Source organism: Phyllostomus hastatus, unplaced genomic scaffold, assembly GCF_019186645.2.
Source record: "Phyllostomus hastatus isolate PE091 unplaced genomic scaffold, TTU_PhHast_1.1 phas_contig_477, whole genome shotgun sequence".
Taxonomy (NCBI): Eukaryota; Metazoa; Chordata; class Mammalia; order Chiroptera; family Phyllostomidae; genus Phyllostomus; species Phyllostomus hastatus.
In genome coordinates, this window is record NW_025333889.1 from 5,614,443 (window position 1) to 5,628,289 (window position 13,847).

Genomic DNA, 13,847 nt, shown 5'->3' on the forward strand with positions numbered 1-13,847 from the left:
CATTATCAAAAAAATAAAACAACAAAAATACATCTGCTTGGGTTTGCGTTAGTCCCATCTCTTTCTGAGGCACTCTTTCAGCCCAGTCGTGTGTGGCTTCTACACCTCATACTTGACAGTGTTTGGCCAATCACCGACCAACTGCCTGCCAGTCACCCCAACCTCAGCCTTCATCCCGTGGGAGCTCTAGGCGGCACTGCAGCTGCTGATTACACCTTTCTTTTAAAACCGCTCCGCCCTTGTCTTCTGCTGCTCATCACCACCCTAATTTCTTCCTTCCTGTTTTCCTGGTTGCTCCTCCTGTCTCCCTTTTGGCTCATCCTCCTTGATGAGGCCATTTAAATATTGGAATTCCTCAAGACAGGGCAAAGGCCCTCTTCTCAGTCTCTCATCTCTCCCTGAGGTGATCTCACCCACACCCACAGTTTTAATTAACACCTCAGTGCAGAGGCCTCACAGATCCCTATCTCCCTCCAGTCCGGCTCTCTCACTAGCACATCCAGCAGCCTACGCACAGTGTCTCCACCTGGATGTCTCCAGGTACCTCGAACCTAACACATCTAAAACAACTCACGTTCTTGCTCCAATGCCTGGTTGGTACTCTTCCCTTGTTTGCTATTTCAGAGAATGATACCACTACTGATGCTCATATATTGGGTTGGCCAAAAAGTTTGTTTTTTCCAAAAGATGGCTCTAGTAGTGCTTAATTGTCTTTAACTTCATTCAAAACAATTTTGTTAGATTGTACTGTGACAGCTGTTCTATCAATGTGCATTAAAAAACAAAATAAAACAAAAAACAAAACAAAACTTTGCCCTGGCTGGTGTGACTCAGTGGATTGCTCACCAGCCTGTGAACTGAGAGGTCACCAGTTTGCTTCTTGGTCAGGGCACATGTCTGGGTTGTGGGCCTGGTCCCCAGTTCGGGGTATGAGAGAGGCAACCGATCCAGGTTTCTCTCCCACACCCATGATGTTTCTCTCTCTTCCCCCCTCCCTCCCCTTTCTAAAAGTGAATAAAATCTTTTTATTTTTTTAATAAATGGAGCCACTTTATTTTTTAAAAATTTTTAAAAAGATTTTATTTATTCATTTTTAGAGAGGGAGAGAAGGAGAGAGGGGGAGAGAGAGAGAGAGAGAGAGAGAGAGAGAGAGAGAGAGAGAGAGAGAGAAACATCAATGTGCAGTTGCTGGGGGCCACGGCCTGCAACCCAGGCATGTGCCCTGACTGGGAATCGAACCTGTGATGCTTTGGTTCGCAGCCCGCACTCAATCCACTGAGCTATGCCAGCCAGGGCAAAAGTAAATAAAATCTTAAAAAAAAAAAATCAAATTTCGTGAATTTTTGTGTAGCCATTTTAATATTAAAAATGGAAGAAAATATGCAACATTTTTAGCATATTATGCTTTATTATTTCAAGAAAGGTAAAAATGCAACTGAAACACAAAAAAAGACTTGTACAGTGTGTGGAGAAGATGCTGTGACTGATGGAACGTGTCGAAAGTGGTTTGCAAAGTTTCATGCTGGAGACTTCTCAATGGACGATGCTCCGCGGTTGGGTAGACCAGCTGAAGCTGACAGCGATCCAACCAAGACATTAACTGAGAACAATCAACGTTCTACCATGTGGGAGAAGCCGACACACTCAAAATATTCAAGTCAATAAAGTTGTTGGTTTAAATGAAAAATGTGTTTTTATTTTACAGAAAAAACCACATGGACTTTCTGCCCAACCCAATACATGTCAGAAACTTTGGAATTACCCTTAATTCTTCCTCACCCTGCCCTAAGATCCAGTTCATTGCCAAGTCTCTCTAATCCATCTATTTATCACCCCCCGCCCGCCCCCACCATCACTACCCAAGTCAGAGTCGCCATAACTACTACTTACCAGGTCTACTAAGGAGCCTACTGACTGTCTCCTTGAATCCCCTACAAACCATTCTCCGCGCCAAACCTACAATGACCTTCTTATAACACAAATATGATTGTCATTCCCTCTGCTATAATGCTTCAATTACTGACTGCTCTTAGGGTGGAAACAATTCCTTCTTAACGTGGCCCACTGAAGCACTCATGGTCTGACCCTACCTCTCTGCTCTTAGCCTGCACTGCAATTTCTCTCCCGGCACCTATACGCTAATGCCCTGGTCACACTGGTCTCCTTTCAGAATCTGTGCACATACGGTTTTCCACGCTTGGGGTGTTCTTTGTGCCCATACCCTGTACCACCTACTGACCAACTCCTATTCTTCCTTCATTGCTCAGCTCAATGATCACTTCCTCCGAGAAGTCTTTCGAAGTAAATTCTACCATATACTTTTCCTACCACCACGTACTTCTTCATAGTGTTTCTCCAGTTTCATGTAATGCTGCTTTACCTCCTGCTTTCCAATTAATGTCTGCGTCCTTGTGCACCGTGTTAGGGGCCCAGTGCTGCTGGTGCTCCACACATGCTGACGAAGGGTTGAACGTCAGCACACTCGATCACTGGGACATACAATCCAGGCGGAGACTGGATGTAAAGACATGTGCAACACCATACAGCCAAGGATCCCCCCGTCCCCCGCCCAAATGTAGTGCTGACACAGGGTCCTGAAGGAAGGACACCTTGAAATCTCTCACCAGGAAAGTTAAGGGAGTCTACTGGGAAGAGTTAAGTGGTGAGCAAGGAACCTCTTTTTCTGCCTATGGGGAGGGTAAGAAGAACACCTGCATTTTTCACCTTCTGTATTTCAGATTTGCTTGAGCATTAAGCAAGTCACATTTTCCTTTTTTAAAAAGCAAAATAATAAAGAGAATGAGATGTACAGATCCAAGTGTTCACTATATTGTAGTGATCTTCTCATTTCTGCTTCTGCTTCATCCCTGCAAGACAGCTCCCCCTGCCAAATTTTAAGATTCCTAAGAAGTAACTAAGTATATGTCTATATACGTAAGTTAAGTCTACCAACCACACCTTAAAAATGAGTGCCACAAACAATGCAAAATAAAAAGCTAAAGGCTGGAATGGGCCTTAATACAGGGAAAAGCCTGACCCCACCTATTCAGAAGTAGCCGACAGCACCGGGACAAGAGACTACTTCCAAACCTGGGCGTCTCCGTGGTCAGTTACTGTCTACATAGAGTAATCAGCAGCAAGACAGAAAAGAAAAACTAAAATTCATCTACTTGATTTTTAGCAGTCTTGACAAGAGAGACTAAGTTTGTATTTCAAATGACTTTCAAGTTCATGCATATTTCAATAATTTCTGTGATTTCTGTTGCCCATTACATTAACAATTACAAGTTGATTAAACAAAGCTTTAAAAACTGTCCACATATTACTGAAAGATGATCAGAAAAGCTTAAGAAGTCAAGTATCCCACCAGAAAAGGCAATGCAGTAAGTATCCATGGAGGGAGGACCCCACACGCAGCACAAATAAGCCTGACCTTCGGGTTCTAGATTGGATTTGGTTCCCCCTTCAGCAGCATTCACATTAGGGGCCCTGCCCAGTGCCCTGGCTCTGGCCTGCTCACACCACGTCAGTGTGTTCTCTGCCTCTCTGACCACATCCTCCTTGTCTGTCACCTCCCCGTCCGTCCCCTCCCACCTACTGAGTCAGCTATTCACAACCAGAGCTCCTCCAAACACTGTACCCTTCTCAAGCTGCTGAGATCATCATGTCACCTAATCCACCGGGCTCCTGAGACCACGTTACCTGCCCTGCTAAGACCGCAGATTTCGGCACTGCCCATGCTCACAGCTGCAGGTCCCCTGCTCCCCCAGTCACCGCTGGTGCCCTCCACTGAGCCCTCCTCTACGCAGGCTCCCAGGGTTCCGAGCACTGCAGACGAGGTGACGTACCCAGGCACTCCTGGTTCACCGACGTGCCTACTGTTTGAGTGCCTTCAATCCAGTCAGAAACGGTCCTTCCCAACGGGCTGACTTAAAACCAGTAACTCCTAGTGGCAAATATTTCAAAGTTGCTCCACTTCCCTTAGGATACTTTAGTTTCTCTCTTTTTCTGCTCTGCATCAGACCATCTACCTTCACGCCTTCCATATCCAGACAGACGTTCTAACGAAAATATTCTCAGCGTCCTCCATCCATCTGATGCATTTCTGTCACTCTCTGTCTCAATCCTGGAGACACAGCAGAATCACTCGGGAGACTTTAAGGAGTGAACAGACACGGACTATTGACCTCACATGCCTCCTGACAGGGCATGGCATCACCTCCACGGTTTTCTTGCCAAGAAGGCATCACCTGCATTAAAACATCAGCCAAATGAGAATTAAGGGACACTCTATAAAATAACTGGCCGGTACTTTTCAAACATGCTAAGGGTATGAAAGGCAAAGATTCAGAAACGGTTCCAGATTTAAGGAGATTAAGGGGATGTTACAACTAAATGCAATGTGCTGTCCTGAATTGATCCTGGTCCAGAAAAAGCACACTAGTAGGAAAACTGCTGAAATCTGAAAAAAGGTCTGTGGCTTAGTTAAAAGTATTATGCCAGTGTTTCTCCTGATTTTGGTCATGTTACTGTGATTATCAAAAATGGTAACATTTGGAGAAGATGGGTGCAGCAGAGTACTCCTTTTCCAATCATTTCGTAAGTCTACGTCAAGTTAATTAATCCTCATACTTTGCTTTTTTTTGTCACCGGGAAGAAGCACCCCTCCTCAGTTGCAAGGCCGCCGACTCTGTGTGCGGGCTGGAGAAAGGGCCCCTGGAGACGGAGGACAGCTTTGCCTCGGTCCCCCCACCCCAGGTGCAACTTTGCCAGCCGCATGGCCTCATGGGAGGTTGCTGGGCCAGACGGCCGCCAAGATCCATTCTACTTCTTAAGATCTCAAGCTCTAAATGAAGGTTCTCCCAATTCTCTCTTGCCCTGGACATCTTCTTCTGTCCTCAAGCAACCCTGAAAGCCTGCCCCTCCCCCTCCACTCTCAGAGCCCCTGAGCCCATGAGCCCTCCTCTCATTCCTAACCCTCCTCCTCGGATGCCAGTCCAGCTGTGACCTGTTTCAGCCCCTGGCCTTGTAGTTTTGCATCTTCTCATCTGCACCTCTCATTTCCCCAGGGCTCCCTCCCCTCCGATTTTTAATAGACAAAATTAGTGATAAAGCTTAACCTTAATACTATAAGGTTAAAGATAACTTAAAGATAAACAAGAGTAAAATGGTTAAAGTGTAGATATGACTAATTCAGGATTTAAAAGGCAAATATATAACCTTAAAAATTACGTTCTTACTTCATAATAATAAACTTAAAATGACAGGACATTTTTTTCCCTCCTATCAGAGGCAAAGACTTCTAAAAGATACACACTGGTGGCAAGAAAATGAACTGATACAACTCGACCGTAATTTGGCAAAATGTAAAAAAAAAGCGTTAAAAAAGTGATCCCACTGACTTGGTTAAACCAAGGGGTGCCCATAGAATGGAAGACAATAGCAAGCTTTAAAGAAACAAGTAAATCTACGACGACACGCAAAGGTGTTAACACTGAAATGAAAAAGCCCTGGCTGGTGTGGCCCGGTGGGCTGAGCGCTGTCCCGCAAACTGAAAGGTTCCCGGTCGGGTTCCCGGTCAGGGTACCCGTCTGAGTTGTGGGTCAGGTGGGGCAGGGGCGGGCCGAGAGGCAACTGATTGATCTTTCTCTCACACATTGATGTTTCTCCCCCTCTCTTGCTTCCACCTCTCCCTCCAAATATAAATAAATAAAATCTTGTAAAAAGATGAAAACCAAAACAGGTTGTAGAACAGCGTGAGCCCCTGTTCAGGTAGTCTCCCGCCCCGGAGAGAGAGGGAGGGAGCGTGAACGAGGGCCCGCGAGGTAACAGCGGTCATCTCCCGTGGTGGCAGAATTCAGATGAGCCGTGTATTTCCTTTACACTCAGTTGTGTTTTCTGAACTACTTAGATCGATAAATATAGAAATCGACTACAACTACTGGGCTTAAGAAGGAAGCACAGATCTCACGTGCACCCCCCCTCCCCGATCCCACATTACCCAGAGTGGTTATGAAAAGAGAGAGAGAGGGAGAAGTTGCAAATTTCAGCCTCCTCTCCCTGCATCAAGTGATTTCAAACAAACAGGACTTTGACAAGCAGATGCTGAAGTAAGGAAGAAAGAATCTGATGACTCTTGGGTTTCAAGCCAGAGATATAAAGACAACATTTCTTACACCAGTCAGTCAGGAAGACCAATTCTGGGGCAGAGAAAATGAATTGGGAATTGAAATGTTAAGTTAGAAGTGATGCCCCAGGATGGAATCACAGCATCTTAAGTATTGAAAGAGATGTCAGAGGCCATCTAGATCGGCAATTTTTAAATGCTTTTGGGAACCCTGATATCTTGCTCCTGCCTGCCCCCATTTTTTAAAAGTAAAAATCTTATGCAGAACCCTAATATACAAAGTAGAATAAAGTGAAAATAAAAGGGTGAATGAAGGGAGGAAGAGCACCTGGAACCATGTTCTACTGCTTCTCTACAGCACTCTTTGCACAGATGTGGAACATCAAGTTTGAAAGCAAAACACATACCTTCTCTGCTCCCCTCCTCCCCATTTCAAAACAAAGTAAGAATCCCTGCTATCTGTCTCATCGGAAGCATCGAGTTTCTCCAGATAAGCAGGTAGCAAGCTTTCTGTGGGTCACATGGTCTCTGCCACAACCACTCCGCTCTGCCACTGCAGCAGGAAAGCAGCCACAGACCACAGGTCAATAAGTGGGCATGGCTGTGTTCCAATAAAACTTTATTTACAAAGCCAGGTAAGGGACTGACCTGGGCCACAGTTTATTGACTCATGCTCTGGGAAATATTTGGTGGGTAGAGAAAATAGGCCAAAGGGTGAACCTGGAGTTTATTATAGACAGTCATCAAATCCGTTCAATTCTCCCTTAGAAATCCCCTCTCTCATATCTTGCTCCTCTTCCTTACCCTCAAGTTTCCTTGTCATCAGAGTTCTCTTAACAAGTTCATCTTCTGCCATTACATCCATCTTCCCAAACACACTTCCAATCTCATCCCGTCTCTGACGCTGAAAAACTGCCAGTGGGAATATAAAATGGCACAGCAACTCTAGAAGAGGCTGGTGGTTTCTCATAAAACGGAACATTTGCTTACCATATGACTCAAGAGAACATTCTTGGGCATGTGTCCCAGAGAAAGGAAAACTCGAGTTCACACAAAAGTGGTATAAAAATGTTCACAGCAGCTTTATCTGCAACAGCCCCAAACTAGAAGTGGTCCAGACGCCCTTCGCCGGGCGCACGGTTGGCCGCACTGCGGTACGCCCAGGGGCAGGATGGAGCACTGCTCGGACCCCAGAGGAACTGCGTCTCACGGGAATTAAGCTGAGTGAAGACAGCCAATCTCAAAAGGTTATCTACTCTATGGTTCTATTTAGAAAACATTCTTGAAACAACGCAATTACAGATTCAGAGAGCAGACCGGGGTTGCCGGCCAGGGTTAGGAATGGGGGAGAGGAAACAGGCGTGGCTACCAGGGGGCCTGAGGTGATGGGACAGCTCTGGATCTTGACTGTGGTGGTGGTTACAGAGAAGCCACACAGCTACACGTGTGACGAAACTGTGAAGAGCCACCACACACTCACACACACTGAAACTGGCGAAATGTGGATAAGGCCTGAGGGCTGTGCCGACATCAACTCGCTGGCCTTGCTGTGTGCGTAGTCCTGTGAGACGTCCCCACGGAGGGGGCTGGGGAGAAGGTGCGGCACAGGGTCTCCCTGGGCACTTCTGTCTGTCTTCCTGTGAATTAATAATTACTTAAAAATAAACATTTAAAGCAAAGCAAAACAGCAACAGATTGCCCCAGCTGTCTTTAAGTGCACCTGTAGGCTGTGTGCAAGGCTCTTTTCATCCACTACAACCTACGGTCCTGGCCTGACTTCCTGCCACTCACTCGCATCTAACCACCCCTAAAAAGCCACTCCGAACTCGTCACTGTCTTTCTGACTGTGCCAGACTCGATGCGGGGTCTCATGCCATCTCTTCTCCCTCTTTGCCTGCCAAACACCTTCAAAAACAGTTCGAAAGTCACTTCAAACTTAATGCTGGCTCTGAAGAGGTACTAACTGCTTCATCCCTTTGGGCCCACAGAATTTCACTGATACTTCCAAGAACCTCTCTCTCTATTTTATTATTTACATACTGATTTCATCTCTTAGGTTATAAACTCCTTAAAAACAGAAAAAAAAACTGATCCATGTGCCTGCACAGTTAGTGCCCAAGTACGAGGGCACTAAAATGCCTGTGGATTTAACCAAGTTGAGAATCTTTTGCCAAGATGACAACGAAACTGCTTCCACTGCTGTTGTCGTCGTCTGTGAAAGCTGTCCTGCTGCGTGCCGTACCCACGCAACTCGGCAGGATCAAGTGCCCGCAACTGGGACGGGCATCCTGCTGTCAAAGTCGTCTTTTTTAGAAACAATTTTGAAACTGTCTATAAGCAGAATTTTTCACGTTTTTATTCATTAGTTTACATAACTGAATTTATTAGAATTTACATGTAAGTAGTTATTACTGAGAAATGTCTCAAAGGACCCATATATTTTTGGGGGGGTTAAGTCCATTTACTATTTTGTGTTATATTTTACTTTTGAGTTTCTTCACATCTATGTTTTAGCAATAGACTCACTTTGAACAAGAGCCCTCTGGATATATACTGATCTGTATGTACCGCCTTCAATAGTAATTCTTCCTCAGAAAGTTATTAGGTGACCTCAGGGAAACAAGTTCTTAAATCAAAGGAAATTAAGACAAAGAATGTGAGATGGAATCTAGAAGTAACCTGAGAAATATTATTGGCGCCAAATGTTCTGTAATGAGAGCAATTCTGTTATCACCCTGATTCCCCGTGCTCATGTAAAAGGAAAACCCTGCGTGCACACACGCGCAACATCATCAAAGAAAACACTGGGATGCTCTCCTAAGCTGAAAGATCATGGACGAGGAAAAACTATTAATAACCTTCTGGTGTCAAAGATTACTCTAAACAAGTTTAGTAACCATGAGTCACTGCTAATGGCCATGCTATGAAAAGACTCCTCTCCTGCCCCCTCAAGCATGCCAGCAAACGTACTCGTCTCCTGAAGTGAGTGAATGCAGCCATTCAGCACCGAGAGCAGCTCGTCCACAGTGCTGAAGGGGACAAGTGTGTGCCAGCGAGGCAGCCGTGCCTTCTTTACGCAGCCCGCGGCGGGCAGAAGGTGCATAAACAGTCGCTCCCTACACCAGGCCTACATGGCTGTCAGTGGTGAAAGAACAAATTCCACCCCACCCTACTCCACACCCAGGCCCAGTTACCTAAAAATAAGAATGCTAAAATAAACCATTTTTTTCTCTAAAGGTGTAAGGGGTGTAGTTTCCAAATTCCTTTAAAAAAAGGTGTGGCACAGTTCCTAAGGATTACTCTCTTTGGATTACATACCATTCTCAATATGGCAACTGTTTACCATGTAAGACAAATAAAAATACCGACATATGACAAATAAAGAAATAAGCACTCAACTGTTTTATTTATCATATGTCTAAACATCACAGGAAATGAAGGAGAAAATGACCATGGATATATGCATAAAGCAGAAACAGGCAAGGCAGTTAGGAATGATTACCATCTCTGACTCTAATATGATTTACCTAGGAAAAAAAGCTTTCTTGATGTGGATTGAGATTAATAACAGGAAACTATTCTTCCTCAAAATAAGATGCAGGCACCTTGCAGAATACAGTGTTGTATCAATGTAAGGATGAACCAACCACGCAAGCCTGAATTCGTTCTGCAAGACCTGAGTGGTGCCCTGGCCCACACGATACACACCCAGAGACAGGAAACTCGCTATCTACCTACCAAGGAAGCCAACACCCACCTATTATTTTTCCTAATATCAAGACAAAATTGGACTCCCTGTTTTACTTCCGCTCACAGGTCTTAATTCTATCTCTTACCACCACCTGCAACCTCTCCTTTCCTCTTTTTAGATGATCCCCTAAAAATATTTTGCTAAGAGGTCTAAAGCTCAAATTTTATTCTTCTCTACTTCATATGTCCAGTTCTTTCAACTATTTCTACGGCAGACTTCTGAGTTTCTGCCAGCCTGGTCACGTCCCTCTCAACCCACTCTGGTTTCTCCAGACCATCGGGTATGGACTTGTCTACACGGAGAAGGTGGCCACTTTGAATTTAAGCGGTGTATTTTGACTATATCCCCCTAGGCTTTCGACAGTCTTTCTGGGGGCTTCGTTCCATGATCTCTTCTCAGGGCCAATGCCTGTGCTTTCCAGGCCACCATGACCTCAGTCAGCACACGGGCAGTCTCTTCTTGCTCTCTTTATTGGGTTGTAATTGACATGAAACAAACCGCACATATTTAAAGAGCACGTTTTGATGGGCTGGGGCTCATTTACACACCCATGGCCCATCAAGACAGGGGACACAGCCATCGCCACCCGAGTCTCTTCTGTAGGCCACTCACTCCACCAAGTCTGCTCCAACCCTCCACAGCCCTGACAAACCCAAAGCAATTACTGATCTGCTTTCTGTTGCAGTGGTTTCCACGCAGTTTTGTATAAATGGAATCATACACTGTATTCCCTCTATAGTCCGGCTTCCTTCACACAACAGTTAATCATTTGAAGTCCATTCATGCGGCTGTGTGCAGCAGTAGCTGGTTCTTTTTTATTGCTGAGTAGTATTCTGAACTAGCAGTGCACTCCAGCGGATTTATTTACACACCTGGGCTCTCTCCTGTTTCGGACTATGGCAAATCAAGTTGCTATGAACACTTATGCACAAGTCTCTGCATGGACATTATTTCTTATTCTGTTGGATAAATACCTAGGAGTGAAATGGCTAGATACAAGTTTAGTTTCTTAAGAAAGTGTCAAACTTTTCCCAAAGTGGTTGTATCATCTCATATCCCCATCAGCAGTTCCAGTTGCTCTGCACAATCACCAATATTCGGTGCAGTCAGGATTTTCAATTTTAGCCATTCCATTGGTGTGCAGTGGTAACTCATCACATCTGTACTTGGAAGATAGTAGGGCCAACAAAGCAGACCTCTTGAAAAGGGTCATTTAGGTCCCCGCTTCTGTGGGTGGCAGTACTAAAAGGGACTGTGACACTTGGCCACCATCATAAAATTCAGAATTATACTTGACCATGACACCCTTTTATTAGTCACAAACTCAACATGCAAATTGTTACAGTACTCTGTTTTACCCTATTTGGTAGAAATTAAGAGTTCAGAAGAATCCTAAGGTGACAGATGACAGTGTTTCATTTCAACTCTGCTGTGTACTCCACTTCCAATAAATGCAAATCGTTACTGAGCCCTGTCTTCGCAAGGCTTATGTTCTAACGGGGGAGGAAACACGGAACAAACACTACTGAGTATGTTGAAATGTGAACTGCCACGCAGGAAACCCCACAGAACAAGCCCGGGGGAGCAGGAAAGCGGGGGGCAGGGGTGCTTCTCAAACAGCGGTGGCTGGGTCAAGAAAGACACTGAGCAAACACGTGAACGCAGTAAGGGAGTAAGCTGAGCAGAGAGCTGAGGGAAGAACATTCTAGGCAAAGGGAACTGTCAAACGCAAACCCCTAAAGACACGAGTGTGACTGGAGTGCGTGAAGACAGGAGGCCAACGTGGGGGGCGTACTAAGAGAAGGGGCCATGGAGGCCACGGGTCGGCATTTATTTTCTGGAAAAAGGGCAGATAGTAAATGGTTCACACTTTTCAGGCCACGTAAGGTTGCATATTCTTCTTTGCCTTTTAAACCAACCCTTTAAAAATGTAAAAACCACTCCTAGCTCATGAGCCTTACAAAGACAGGCACGGGCAGGATCTGGGCCGCAGAACTTAGTCCGAGCCCTTGTGAGTACTTGGACCTTCACGTGGAGGGAAAGTAGCATTTGACGCATGTTTTAAAAGAACCGCCTTGGTTGTAGGGGGACGGGGAGACACGCCCACCACCAGGCCCCTGCAGTAATCCAGAGCAGAGACAACAGCCCAGATCAGGTTGCTAACTAGGAAAATGGGGAGAAATGGTTCGATCCTGGCTTTCTTCCTCCACGCCTCGTCCCCTGGTCCCGCCCCGTGATAAGAGGATGGATTTGCTCATAACTGGACTTGGGACCCTGACTCTGGCCTGAACAACTAGAAGGATGGAGTTACATTAACCATTATGGGGACGGTGGCAAGAAGGTGTATAAAGGACGTGTTTCGCTCCAAAACAAAACAATTCATATTCCTTAGATCCCGCTACAACTTTATGCTATTTTATTTATATTCTCCCAGAACTTCCGAGTCATTTTTTTGGTTAAGCTACAAAAAGATCCTGTGTGATTTGAATAAAATTGCTATAAGCATAAAAATTAATTTGAGAAGAAATGGCATCTTAACAATATTCCATTTGCTAACATGTACTGGGTATTCTATTATGCCTCTGAATGAAGTTTTATAATTTTTTCATATACAATAGGTTCTTGCATACTTTCTGATGAAAGTCTTCTCAGACATCTAATCTTTTTTTGTTACTACTGTAAATGAAATACTTTTTTAAAACTTAGTTTCTAGATGATTTTGATTGGTATTTATAAAAGCTATGAATTTCCTATTTATTTAGCTGCCCCAGAGAACTCCTGCTTTTGCATTGATTCCCTTGTGTTTTGTAAAGATATATGAATATCCCAACATGGTCATCTTCTCTCTTTATCTGCAACAGCTTTTATTTCTAAAACATTTCTTTATACACTGGGCAGAATTTCAAGAGCAATGCCGAGAAACAAATGCAAACACTCTGGTTTCAATGAAACTACCTTCGGCTTTTCAGTCTTATTAGTATGATGTCAAAGTGGTTTTTTAATGGTTTTTAATTTAGTGATTAGATTTTTATCTTTCCACTGTTTTCAGGTCTCAGTCCCCTCTCATCACCATGTGAACTGGTTACTACTTCCAGGGTTGTGGGCCAGGTCCCCAGCTGGGGCCTGTGACATTTCTGTTCCTCTTTCTCCCTGCCTTCCCCTCTCTCTAAAAATAAGTAAAATTTAAAATAAGAATATGTTCAAGAATTTGATTATTTTTCTTTGCTTCGTTTATCCTAATAGCAGGAGGTCTACATGTGCTTCGGGTTACAGCAGGAGTTCCTGACATTCTGGGTCATACAATTTGGGGGGTGCGGTGGGGGGGTGGAGGCGGACTGTCCCGTGTTCAGCAGCATGTCTGGCTTGTACTAACTAGTGCCAGTAGTAGCCTCCCCGTGTCATAAGAAACAATGTCTCCAAGCATTCTCAATGTCCCCAAACTGCCCCTGGCCGAAAACCACTGATGTTAGTCAAGCAGATGCTATGAACGCCATCGGAGACCAAGCTTGCTCCCTACAGCTACAGGGTTCACGCCCAGTGCCACTTCCTCAGTAAGACTTCCCCATATAACCCATCTGAACACAGACACTCCCCTACCCAATACCACCCATCACACACACACACACACACACACACACGCGCGTGCGCGCGCGCAACACACCTTTCATCAACTGTCACAGTAGACTTTGAAGTTTGGACTCCTTGGGGTCCCCAAGACCTTTTCAAAGGGTCTTGGGGTCAAAACCATTTTCATGTCAAAGCAGCACATTATTTGTCCCTTTCCACTACACTGTCATTTGCACTGATGGTAGGGACCACTGAGCCAGTCAAGGCAGTGACACCAAACTATACTAGCCATCATTACAGTTTTATCACCATGCAGTTTATTAAACAAACAAACAAAATAAAAAGGCACGAAAAAGAGTAGAGCTGATTACTTGCTTTCAGCGAACAGGGGCAGGTTGAGAT

General features: G+C 44.8%; 1 protein-coding gene across 1 annotated transcript in view; it reads right to left on the minus strand.

The window, feature by feature from the left end:
- The window catches only part of CAB39 (calcium binding protein 39), a 71,031-nt gene that overhangs the window by 27,680 nt on the left and 29,504 nt on the right, over positions 1–13,847 (minus strand). The gene's annotated exons all lie outside the window — the stretch shown is intronic.